Source organism: Manis javanica, chromosome 13, assembly GCF_040802235.1.
Source record: "Manis javanica isolate MJ-LG chromosome 13, MJ_LKY, whole genome shotgun sequence".
Lineage (NCBI taxonomy): Eukaryota > Metazoa > Chordata > Mammalia > Pholidota > Manidae > Manis > Manis javanica.
Window position 1 is genome coordinate 13,238,946 of NC_133168.1, and position 13,159 is coordinate 13,252,104.

General features: G+C 34.2%; 1 protein-coding gene across 7 annotated transcripts in view; it reads left to right on the forward strand.

The window, feature by feature from the left end:
* The window catches only part of EPHA7 (EPH receptor A7), a 152,174-nt gene that overhangs the window by 105,646 nt on the left and 33,369 nt on the right, over positions 1-13,159 (forward strand). The gene's annotated exons all lie outside the window — the stretch shown is intronic.

The window sequence follows — 13,159 nt, forward strand, 5'->3', positions numbered from 1 at the left end:
GGTGTAAGCATTCTGTTATTTTTATAGTAAAAAATAAAAGTTTATCTGAGGAAGTTAAGCTGCATCTCTGTAGGTTATTGTTAGTATCAAATGAACAATTTATGTATGCCTACTTCAGTATGCTGGGCTTGTAAACACAGTGGAAAATTTCTTGGATATTGATCTAAAATAATAAGTATTTACAGTATAAAGCAGTGGTACTCCATAACCCTTTACCATGGTCAGTTTTGCCATTTGGCATTTTAACTGAAGAACAAAAACCCTTCAGTGTAAGTGAGAGTACTGCCTTTTTGCCTATCTTTTCTTAAAACAGCAGTCTCCGCCAAACAACTTTATCATATTAATGTTTATATAGTATCATCTGCCCAGAAACAGCATTTAAGATAATAACAATATTAGACAGCATTGAAAATAGAGATGTGAATATTGTTGTATTCACATATTTGCTTGTTGTATTCACAAGATTGTTTTAAATCTTCTTTAAGTAGAGCATATCTTGTCCAAATGTCAAACACTTTTCAATTTGTTCCACAAACTTAGGAAGTGCCTGCTTTGCGTTTGGCGCTGTGCAGTGTCTGGGATGTTACCATGAGCACATATAGTCTCTACACTGGGGAGTTCTATTCAGTAAGGGAGGAAGTCATATAAACGAGTAATTACCCTAGTTGTTCGTACCAAGTACAGAGAAGCTGAACCTACAGATGTCTTGAAATTGTGAGCAGAAGTTTGCAAGCAGGAGAGGGTATGAGGACTTCCAGGTAGAAGAAACCAGGCAGCCATCACCATGGAGCCATGGACTGTTAAAAAAGAGACAGATTTTCCTGTTAAACATACGTGAAGGCATTTTGCAGTCCTGGCATATAGACATGAGAAGGAAATACTAGGGAACTGATGCTGCAGAAACCAGCAGAGGCGAGGCAATCTATGACAGACCTTGTATGCTGTGTTAATATTATGACAGCCACCATTTATCCTGTACTTAGTATGCGAAGCGCTTCCCACCTTTTCTCATTTAATGCTTTCAACAACCCTTTAAAACTTGGTATCACCTCCATTTGAGAGATGAGAATACTGAGATACTCTGACATGAGATAGTGTGTCCATATCTACACAGCTTAAGGTACCCAACACTATGACTCTTAATTGGGAGTTATTAAAAACACTTAAAAGCATCAGAATAACATAATGAAAATGTTTTAAAAGGTTATAGTAGATGTTATAAAGAAGAGTTAAGTTCATACATTCCAATCGATTAAGTTAATAACAAATGAGCCTATTAGCAAACAACCTCCACTGTAATCAGAAAATATTACAGTTTATAATTAGTATCCAGAGTTTAACATATAACAGTTTATATAGTAAATATTGTTCTTGCATTTGAATTTGTTTGTGTGGATTATTTTGAATTTTGGAGAGTATTTACCAAGTCGTGTTCTTTATTAATATACAGAATTAAATTGAGTGGCATATAATAATGGAATAAGTTAATACGTCTCTGCACCTCAACAGATGTCTAAATATAGTATATCCCTGTGGACCTAAATTTAAAAACTCAAGGTTTCAAATGTATTTAAAATATTTATTAAATTTTAAAATGCCAGTTTATATTAGAAGAGAATAATGTAAATAAACAGTAGAAATGTTTCTTGATGTGCCGCCTTGTAAAGTCAATTTGGCACATTACTCTTTCCTTCGTTCTTAATAATACTAACACTTCTTGAAAGATTGCTAATCGCTGAGCATTGTGCCAAGCGATTCACATTCACTATCTTTTTAAATCCTTGCAACTATTCTTAGTATTCCCATTTCACAGGTGAGTAATAAGTGATTCAGAGTATTTTAGCAGCTTGAGCAAAATGACATAATGAGTGGCAGAGCTGGGATCAAATATTTTTTTGTATGACTTCAAAGCGTTTGAACTTTGGAATGGGTTGGGCATCTTTGGCAGTGCAATTTTTTTTGCTTACTATAATTACCCACATATACATACAAAACAATGCCTAATCATATGTTGTGGCGGTGGTGGTGAATTTCAAGCATGAGAAATCGAATTTAAACCTAGACTGATTGGAAAATAGTTTTCCTTCTAACTCTGGAACATAGTGGAGTTAACATTCTCCACGTGCACACGTGTGTGTGTGTGTGTGTGTGTGCTCACCACAAAGGGTCTCACACACAGTGCCCTTCTGCACCTTGTCTGAGGAATAATGTACAATTTTGCAAATGGACCCATGGCCAGCAGCTAACTAATGGTTCTTGTTTCTTGAACACATAACCTGATATTCTAGCACCAGAAAAGTATTCTTTCTCTGGTATTTAATGGTGAAATACTAAACTATTTTGCAACTTTTATCAAAGTATTTTATTTGGCTGTGTGGTTAGGTGCTTAATGGTAATTCCTTTTCCTTTGACTAAAAACAAAGATAAAAACTCTTTATCTTCAAAAACTAGAGCTCTTCAAAATTCAAAAGTTCTTATTTTACAGTACTGTGGAAGGAATATTCCATTCAAATTAAGTTCTTCATAAGTACAAACCATACAGAACCTATTTTTCCTGTTTTCATTGATGGGTAACACAAAACATGTTACACCATTCTTTTTGTTTTCCATCCAAGACAATTTAGAGCAAAATAAGTGAATGTGTGCAGGAATATGATGGCGTTTTCCAGAGAAGTATACCATTGGACAAATTTTATTGCTGAACAAAATAGAAAATGTACTCATTTAAAAAACAATTAAGCATGTGTCAGTCAGTGAATTGCAGATGCTAAGTGACATCAGCAGAGTAGTACTTGCACCATAGACAACTGGGTATTTTTCAGTGTTGTAATCATTGCCTGTAGGTACATTTCTTTGTTTTGTTGTACGATGATGAAGCCTCAGATTTGGATCCACCAGCAAGCAGAATTACCTTTAATGAATTGTTCGTGCACTTTCTGCCAGGGCTCTAATCATAAAATACCAGCACACTGGGCCTCCTGAAGGGCCCTGTGACAGCACTGACTGAGGTAAGGTTGTGTGAGCTTGTAATGGGGGTGTGGAGGGGGAAGGGGGTCACATAACCCTCCACTGCTTCGTTGCTCAGCAAACAAGAGCTGCTTTCAAGCCTTGGTAATAGTTTGTGGAGAGTCTGAGGATTTAAAGCAAAAGTTCTAACACTGAATAATTAACCTAAAACGACAAAAGAGAGAAAGGAAAGAAAAAAGAAAAAATTATTGCTAGTCCAGAGGAATATTTTAGATCAACATTTTGTTAGATTTTGTAACAAAAATGAACGATGGTGACCGTAGTCCCTCGAATTTAGACTTGGCAAATTGATGTACAGCGTTGGGGAAACGCCCGGTCCAGTTTCCCTCTATTGGCTATAGTTTGAATCGAGAGCTGAAGAGTTACCAGTTTATACATTTGAAGTATGGAGTTTATGTTTAGAAAATAAAGCCGACAACATTTCTGAGACTGCCTTTCATAAATAGAAAATATCTTTGAGAATGTACAAATCATTTATTTCACAATATATTCTGTAGTCACCTATGGAAATCAGTAGCCATAGAATTATAAAAATATCTTGGTCATAAGTTGCTTCTAACTACAAATATGAAGAAGTTTTTATGTATATATATAAAGTTTTTACATGTTCATATATATGACGTTTTAAAATCACATGACTAGACTTACATATATGAAGAACTACAAGTATTTATATGATTGCATCTAAAACTACTTAGAATAAATATAACAAGGATACATTTTATATATGTATGTAAATATAAAGCCTGCATCAATTTGGGTATAATAATGTGTTCTTTTATAAATTGTGAGTGTTTTGTTTTTTCATCCAAAACAGTTTTAAGGCCGACAGAATAGGTATAAACTAAAATCCTTCGTCAAAATGACCACTTAAATAAAAATTCAAGGAATTGAAACTAATATTTTGATGGGCTTTGTGTTATTAATAAGTATATTATATATAACCAATGATTTTGTAAGTCCCACTTGATCTCCAAAAACCTGTGCAGGCACACAAAACAAGATGTAATTATGCTAAATACTTTTCAAAGCTACCAGTTTAAAAACTATTTCAATTAATAATTAATAATTTGAATTTATTGGTATCAAAATTTATTTTAGTGATATATTGAAAATTACCAAAAATTGCTGACTTTTAAGTTACCATCGTACCTACATAGATTGGTACCACTAATGTTTTTCTTTTTTTAATCATTTTATGTTGTTTCTCCCTTCAAGAATTGTAATACTGCAAGCATTAGTCAAAAAAGTATCTAATCATAAGGTATATGTACTTTACAAAGTTTTTTAAGCTAGTTTAGCACTTTAATTTGAAAGAATAATTAACTTAGAACTAAAACAACAAATTTGTTTCTTATAAGAAAGTTTCAGATAACTGAGCATTGTCACTTATTCATTAAACCAGAATCTAAGGTGGACCTAAAGGCTGGGAACTATGATTAATAGTGGGGACATATCGGTTAGCAAAACCAAACATGATCCCCCCAACCATTGGAACTTGCAGTCTAATGGGGGGAAATGGACATTCATCAAATAATCATGCAAACACATGTCAATTTACAGTTCTAACGTGCTGTAAAGGGAGATTTCCTAATTCCGTGAGAGCACGTAATAGGTTGGACTGACTCCAGTCAGGGAAGTTGGGGAAGATACTCTAACAGGAATAGTGAGAACACGGTTTCATCTCAATTGGAGAAGGAGCTTGAGGCAGCTGAAGAACAAAAAGAAGTACCGGGTGCACAGAAGGAGGGGAGATTTATACACGGTGAGGCTGGAAAGGTAGAAAAACAGTAGGTCATGTTAAGGACTTTGCTCCTTATTCTAAAAGCTTTTAACAACTTCCATTAGATACAATTTGCATCTATAAAATTCACACCTTTCCAGTGTATAATTCAATGATTTTTAGTAAGTTTAGAGTTATGTAACCCTCACCACAATCCAGTGTTAAAACATTTCTGCTACCCCAGTAAAATCCATCATGCCCATTTACAGTCACTCCCTATCCCCACCTCTAGACCTGAGCAACTGCTAATCTCCTTCGTCTCTATAGGATGTCTTTCTAAATATTTCATATAAATAAAATCATACGATATGGGTCTTATGCACCTGACATCTTTCACTTAGCATGTTTTTGAGGTTCATCCATGTTGAACCATATGGCAAGTCCATTCGTTTTTATGGATTAATACTCTCCCTTGTATGTATTCCATTTTCTCTGCCAGTTGATGAAACTTTAGGTTCTTTCCACTTTTTTGGAATGAATAATGTTGCTATGAATATTCACATTTAAGTGTTCATGTGAACCTATAATTTTATTTCTCCTGGGTACACAACTAAGTGGAGTTACTGGGTCATATGGTAACTTTATATTTAACTCTTTAAAAAATTGCCAAACTGATTTTCCAAAGTGGCTGCTTCATTTTACATTTCTACCAACTATGTATGAGAATTCTAATTTTTCCACATCCTGTCAACACATATTATTATCTGTCTTGTTGATGGTACCCATCCTAGGAGGTATCACGTGATTATCTTAATGTGATTTTAATTTGCATTTCCTGAATGACTAATGAAAAGGAACATCGTTTTATGTCATCTTGAGGAAATTTGAGTTTTCTTTAAGAGAAGGGTCTTGCGTAGGAAACAAAAGTATTAGCCACACAAAGATGAGTCAAGGAAGTCAAGAAAGAAAGGAAAGATTGACAACATTAATGCTACCAACAATTCAAGAAATGTGAGGACTGAGAACAGTCCTTCAGTTTGGTTAGATGAGGGCATTGGTGGCCTTATTATCCACTGGCTGGATAGAACGAGGTGGGCTGAAGCCAGAGTGAGGAAGGCTGGAGAGTAAATAGAAGTTGAAGAAATGGAGAAAAGGAGTCTAGACCACTTTTTTGGCATATTTAGCTGTAAAAAGAAGAGAGGTTCCTCAGTAGATGGATATAGGCTTGAGAAATAATTTTATTTGCTTGGGATAAAGTTGAATTTATGTAAAATCTGTTAGGAAGAATACAATGAAAAGGAAGAGATTGATTATATAAAAGAGAAAGAGTAATTAATGGATAACATAATGAATTTACCGTTTATTTAACATATACAAATGCTTAAAATGTGGATGCTGCAGTACTCCTTACTAATACTGTGAATTTCTTTTTCACATAGGAATTTCTCAAGTATAAAATGTCTAAATGAAACAATGTCATTGGTAGGTGTTCTTGTAACAAGTTCTATGTTTGTTAGCATTATTCATGCTGTTGGTAAATGGCTTCTCTCACCAAAAATCTGTTTAAATCATCTGATATCAACTTTTCAGACCTGACCATTGCCCTACTCAGGTTTTCTACAACTATCTTATTCCACAAGGAAAAGCCTTACCTGAACTAACTCTCTGATTCCTTCAAAGGAACAAATTCTTCTCACCTCACTCATAAACTTGACAGATAAGGATTTAGTGACATCATAAATATCTCTCCAAGTCTTATTTTCCGTAACCCATAATCTTACTTTTTCATCCATGACCTGGTGCCTTCATTTGGCATCTGAAGCACTTACCTTGGTCTTTTTTTTTTTAACCTATATTCAGGAAAGAAATCAACTGAAGACGTTGTGGTGAAGGGGTTAGGGAGGGAGGAATCAAGTTAGTGGATGAACCCCCTCTCCCCTGCTGTGGGGAAGGTGAGGCTGGCACACTCTGCTGGTTTCCTCCCTAAGATAAAGTCCTTTCATCTTTCCTACAGTCGTTTTGAGGGGCAGCAGTACACCCAGCTTGAATTTTAAAAATCCATTTCCAGAAATCCTTTTCTCATTTTGGGAATGAGATGTAAACAAAAGATTGCTAGACCTTGCTAAGAAACTGGGCTTTCCTTTTTTAGACCCTGAGCATTCCTCATTGCCTTTCACTGCATGCCTGCGAGGCGGACGTTAGAGCTGCTAAAAGCAGCCGCAGCAGCGTGTTGCAGCCACAAGGGAAATGCTGCGAGTATCATCTTTGCAACCTTGAGCCACTGGAAGAAATACAGCCACTGCCTATCAGTGGAATACATTCTATTTTTGCATGAAGGAAAAAAACAACCAAAAAAAAAAAAAAAACCTTAAGACTCTACTCTTACTCCAGGATAGGCAAACTTTTTCTGAAAAAGACCAGGTTGTAAGTATTTCCTACTCTGTAGGCCATATTTTCTCTTTTGTAGTTCCTCTGATACTTTAGCACAATAACAGCCATAGACAATACACAAACGGATGCAGCCGTGTTTCAGCGAAACTTAATAAAAAACAAAAAGAAAAACAGGTAACTCGCTAGATTAAACTCATATGGCCATAGACTTCTACCCCAGCTCATAACAGGTGAAAAGACTGGGGGTGTTAGCTTTTTTGTATTTATGTTCTAGTTACTTAGATGGTTATTTCCTGGTGGCTGGAGACTGTTTAGGAATAATGTCAAAACTCCCTCTGTTGCAAGAGGGCGGGAGGAATAAGAGGAAAGCCAAGTTTGACCAGTTGCTGTCTCTGGCTAACAAAGAGGAGAATTTTAGGAAGATTCAGGAAGATCTTCATTCTTGTATTGAAGCAACTGTGTTCAGAAGTAATAGCAAACACATTTTAGTCATTGGATTTTTTTTTTCTGTTTTGCCTGGTTACTAGTATTAAAACAGAATTGTTCTTAATTCACTTTCTCTACAAATATTTTGAGTCATATACATGTTTGTAGGCTCACCTGGCCATTGAAATGCCATTTATGATATTATTTCTATGGGAAATAAAGTTCAGATTGCAAACAGCTAAACTACAGATTAACTTTGGGACCAAAGTCCTTCATAAATTGGGAACCCTCCCCCTACATATAACTATTTATTATAAACCAGGTTTTTCCCAGTGCGTAAAAATGACTCCTTTGGTATTAATTAGCCCCTCTAGGAAACTGCATTGATTTTCTCTTGGTACTAAAATGTTATTTAGTAAATTAATGCGACATTGCACCATTGGCATTATACAGGCTTAGGAAATTTAATGTGATTTTCATTTATGCCTAACTTCCTCAGCAGTCGCTTATACATTGTGAAGCAACTTCTTATAGAGGCAATACTAGTTGAAATGTATTCAGCAGACTCTGTTAAATTAAGTGCTTAATTTGTAGTAGGTTCTTGAAATAAAGTAATAAATCTTGACTAGTATTGAGGACTTTTATTAAGCAGTATGAATTTCTTAAGTTTATGCACTTTTGAGATGAAATATATTCAAAGTACCTGGAGCAGTGGAGATGATGGCATTTTTTAATTGCACATTTTAAATTAAGTAATTTTAGTGAGTTTTGAGATACTTTGGGTTTCCCTTTTTTCTTCCTCTTCCCTCCTCCCCCTTGTACCATTCTTCCATTCTTCTTCCTAATTTTTTCTTCCCCTTGAATAATTCAACTTATAGTAGGATGGGAAATTAAAATCAAATTACTTGTGAGGAGTACCACCAAAGAGATGATTTGGGGAAAGCTTGTTAAAAACAAAGTACACGAAACCAGGAGTGAGAAAAAGTCTCTGCAAAAAGTAATATTGTTGGACAATATTTAAGAAGGTAGGTTGGTTTGGATACATGTGAGTTTTAGGCCTGGAAAATGCATAGTCAAAAACAGTTTATACCAGAATAGAAGACACAAAGAGGAGAAATAGAATAAAAAGAGGTTTGAAGCAGAAAATTATGAGATTGTTATCAGCCAGAATATAATAAAATCGGTCATTTTTTTCCAACCATTATCAAAACCTTTGGGATAGAGTAAAAGAATGATATAATATAGAACTGCTCCACTTATATTTCCTGTATCATGTTTTTTTATTGTATGACTGTAAATGCATATGTCACTGTGTAAATAGATATGTCCTCAGTTATATATCATATAATGAAGTGACTTTCAAAAATGTTTAAATACACTTAATAGTAATTCATAGATGTACATTGTAATCTTTGTTACATTCATATATAAACATTCAGATATGTGAAACAAACATGAAACTATATCACTATAGGCAATAACTCAGTTTTTATTCTATTTCATTCCTTTTTTTAAGAATTTTGGTTGCAGTACATCATATTGATTTTAAAATAATGAAGAACTGTGGTGTACTGGAAAAAGATTTGAGAGTTATGAATGCAATGTAATCACATAATAAACACACAGTTGGCATTTGGTAATGCATGTTTTATTCTGATGGAAAATATGATTCATTCTGAATGTATATGACTGATGCACTGCCTTAAGCAAATCTCATATCTCCTCTTTCTTTAATATTCTTTCCATTGACAATGTTCCTCTTAATAAACAACCTACATGTTTTTTAAAAACATGCTTTACTGCTCCTGAAAATTAAACCAAATCTGTGGACTTCTGAATGTTGTTAAAATATACAAAACAATATTTAAAACATTGCATAGGTATTAAGGAGGATGAGCTCAGGAGCTTATTTAGCCATATAATTGTATATGTAAATTTGTTAGTATATGTTATTACAAAATTTAAGAACCATTCATATGTTTCATGATACATAAAATAGTATATAAATTAAACTTATCTAAATGAGGGATTACATTCATGTACATATTATAAGGAAATATATCAAATGTAAAATCACTGAGACAGCCTGTGTTTAACATAAATTAATAAAAACATTTGTGTTGTAATGAACTTAAATAGAAATCTATGAAAAATCTTTTAAGATATCCCTAGCATAAGCATTTGTACTAAATTAATATTTCAAAAATTGTCTAAATACAGTATTTTTGCGATACAGCACAATTGTCTATTTATAAGAAAACATTTTCCAAAGTCAAAGAAAATGTATACAGCTGAATGTTATTTTGGTGATACGTGAGGGAGGTTTTGGTTGTTAACAAATTGTGTGTGTGTGTGTGTGTGTGTGTGTGTGTACACATATATAGATATTTTTATATGTAAATATATTTTATGCAGTTTTATTCTACTTAAGCATTCATTTTCATCATTAATAAAGTCTGGTTGTAGGCCATTGTCACATATTTGGCCTTATTAATAAGGTACTCCTCAGCTATGGATTCATGGAAAATTAGAGTAGTCAGATTATTTGATAAACGGTGTGTGAAAGTTTTTTTTTAAAGCTATTCAAAATATTTTCCTCACAACCCCAAATAAAAGAGAGTGTTTCATCTGTATTTTTTTCTCAGTTCAATATATATTACATTATTTTGAAAAGGGTGTATATTGTTGGTCTTCTTCCCATTTTGGTATCCATTTCATTTTTTTTACAGTGATATGGTCCTTCTGAATGATTTAGTATTAATGTCTATCTGTCTAGCTGGAACATATAAAATAGAGAGTGGTCATTACAGAAATTGGTCATTCAGTGTAATACTTAAAAATCTAACATTTGCCAGCATTTATTATGGACATCACTGAAATCCCACCTTGAAATGACAATGTCTGTTCCTGTGGAAGCTTCACAGGAATTGTTCTTAAACTCAGCTGTGTGTCAGATTCATCTGAGGAGCGCTTGAAAAATACGATGCCTGAATCTGATCTCAGAATCAGAGTATTCTAGAATGGGTCCCAACATCAGTAAGTGTAATACAGCTGAAATAAGTATGGGATAGTAATACGTGGCATATATTTTGTTGAGTTCTTACTATGTGCCAGGAACGGTTTTAAGTATTTTAAATGTATGTACATATTAAGTTTCCAGAACAATTCTATTTATCAAATATGCAATCTGATTATATCTACTTTAAAGTTAAGAAAACTAAGGCCCAGAGGAATCAGTTCCTTGTTCAAGGTTGTACAGTTTTCAAATAAGCAATGGAATCTAAGTGCAAACCCGGAAGACTAGCTGTGGTCCCATGTTTCACTCCTATGCTCTTGCTTCTCAAAGTGTCCTGCCTTCAAGAAACATCAAAATAGCTGAAGAGATAAATAATTACAAAATAATTAAATGTGACATTGTATAGTTCTGTCAACAAGGAAATAGAGCTTTAGAAAAAAAAATTCTGTAAGATAAAGCAGAAGAGCAATGATTGAATGAACTGCAACTTACTGGTGGAAGTCACTAGAAAGAAAAACACGGGCCCAGTTTTGAACCTGACTGTTTTTATTTAATTAATATAAAGTTGTCTCTTGCAGATTGGAGGCATGATACCAACATTCCTGAGAACTACTTTAAATTAATAATTACACAGTCAAACACTGAATCACAAGTGCTTTTTGCAACAAGGAAATTTTTTTGTGTATTTTGCCCTTCACCGCCTTTCAAATTTGCTAGCACTCGGTTCATACCTCGTCTACGCTGTAATATTTAGTTGTGCATTCAAACTGTGCACAGTTATGTTCTGAATTGTTTTCTACATTAAAATCTCCTTCAAAGTGGGAACTGAGGCCTCATCATCTTTGCAGTCCATGCAATTTTTTGTTTATAGTATAATCAGTCATGAAAACCTTTATGTTGAATTTATAAATGAATGAAACTCTCATGAGAAATTAGTAACAATGCTGTTATAGTGGTCTTACCTTCTGGGAATTTTAGTTTAACAGTGAAGGGTACTTAAACTAGTGCTAGAATACTTCTAAAACACATTGCTACTCAAAATGCTAGTGTCTGATACATAACTTGCTCCAGAAAAAAGTCAGCTAGCATCAACAGAAAAAAGTGCTCGCTGGTGTAGATGTGCATATGACACACATTTCTCATCTTCTCGTAGGAGAATGACTTGCAGCTGCATTTTGAGTAGCTAGTCTGCACTTAGACTGTCACTATCTAAAATATTTTAAGTTATAATTACTTAGTCCTTATTTCCCTTTATAAAGCAATAACTCCAAATGAGTTTTAACAGTGGCTACATGTTGCCTATTCCGTCCACATAACCTCACCTACCTTTTTTAATCTGAAGGCACTAAACTTCTCTGAAATATTTTATTGTCCTTAGAGGATTCATATTAAATATGAGCTTGCCACCAGTTTCACTGCAGCATAATTAATCAGAGGTGGCAAAGGGTCATGCTTATTGGTAAGGATCTGGTCAAATATATAGTAGTATGTCATCTAATGGAATACAACACAGCTGATAAAGAGCTATGCATGTCTGTGTGTGTTCAGTGATACAAGTTATAAAATGCAATTTATAAGGTTTTTGAACTTTGCTGTTAGAGTAATACCATTCATGTAAAAAAATGCATGCACTCGTACAGACCTAGACTGTTTCTAGAAGGATAGCAAAGAAACTGCAAAGAGTAGTTGCTTCAGGGAATGGAATCTTTGTGACATAGGGGCGAGGTAGGGAGGAAGTCTCACTTTTCACTATATACTCTTGTACATGTATTTGCTATTTAAAAAAAATGTAATTTGCAGTTTCTGCTCAGTTTGATCTGTTCCGGTATCTTTAGGTTCTAGGACTGCCATTTGAGCAAATCCCCTAGGGCCTTTTCATTATTATGGCACATTGTGGACAGTCAGCACATGTTAAATGAATGCATGACTACTTAGCTTTCCTCTTTCCATCATCTGCTCTCAGAAATGCCCACCCTTAGAATCACTGTAGTTGAAAAAAGATTTGTTAGAACTTAAAAACATGGGATTGGATCCAAAAATCTGTCCTTTATTAGTGGATGTTATTTAATTTCCATAACCCAAACTAATAGAACAGCAGTACCTACCTCATAGTGTTGTACTAGGGAAGAAAGAAGAATATATATATTACAATACATATATATATGAATATTGCCAACTAAGGATCTACAGAAATGCCAAATATTTGTTGAGTTAGAACTGAACAGAAATTTCCAACTTACATTGGCTCGACTTAATTTTTTTTTTTTTTTACTTTACAGTGGTGCAAAAGCAATACACATCAGTAGAAATAATACTTCGCATTTTGAATTTTGATCTTTTCCCTGGCTAGTTATATGATTTACAATACTGTCTCTTGTGATGCTGGCATGAGGTGCAGCTTCCAGTCAGTCATCCAATCATGACAGTAAACAGCCAATACACTTATAACCCCTACAACCCATTTTGTTTTTCACCTTCTGTAAAGCATTCAATAAGTTACATGAGATTACACCATATTAAAAAATACTTTGTGTTAGATGATTTTGCCCAACTATAGGCCAATGTAAGTGTCTTGA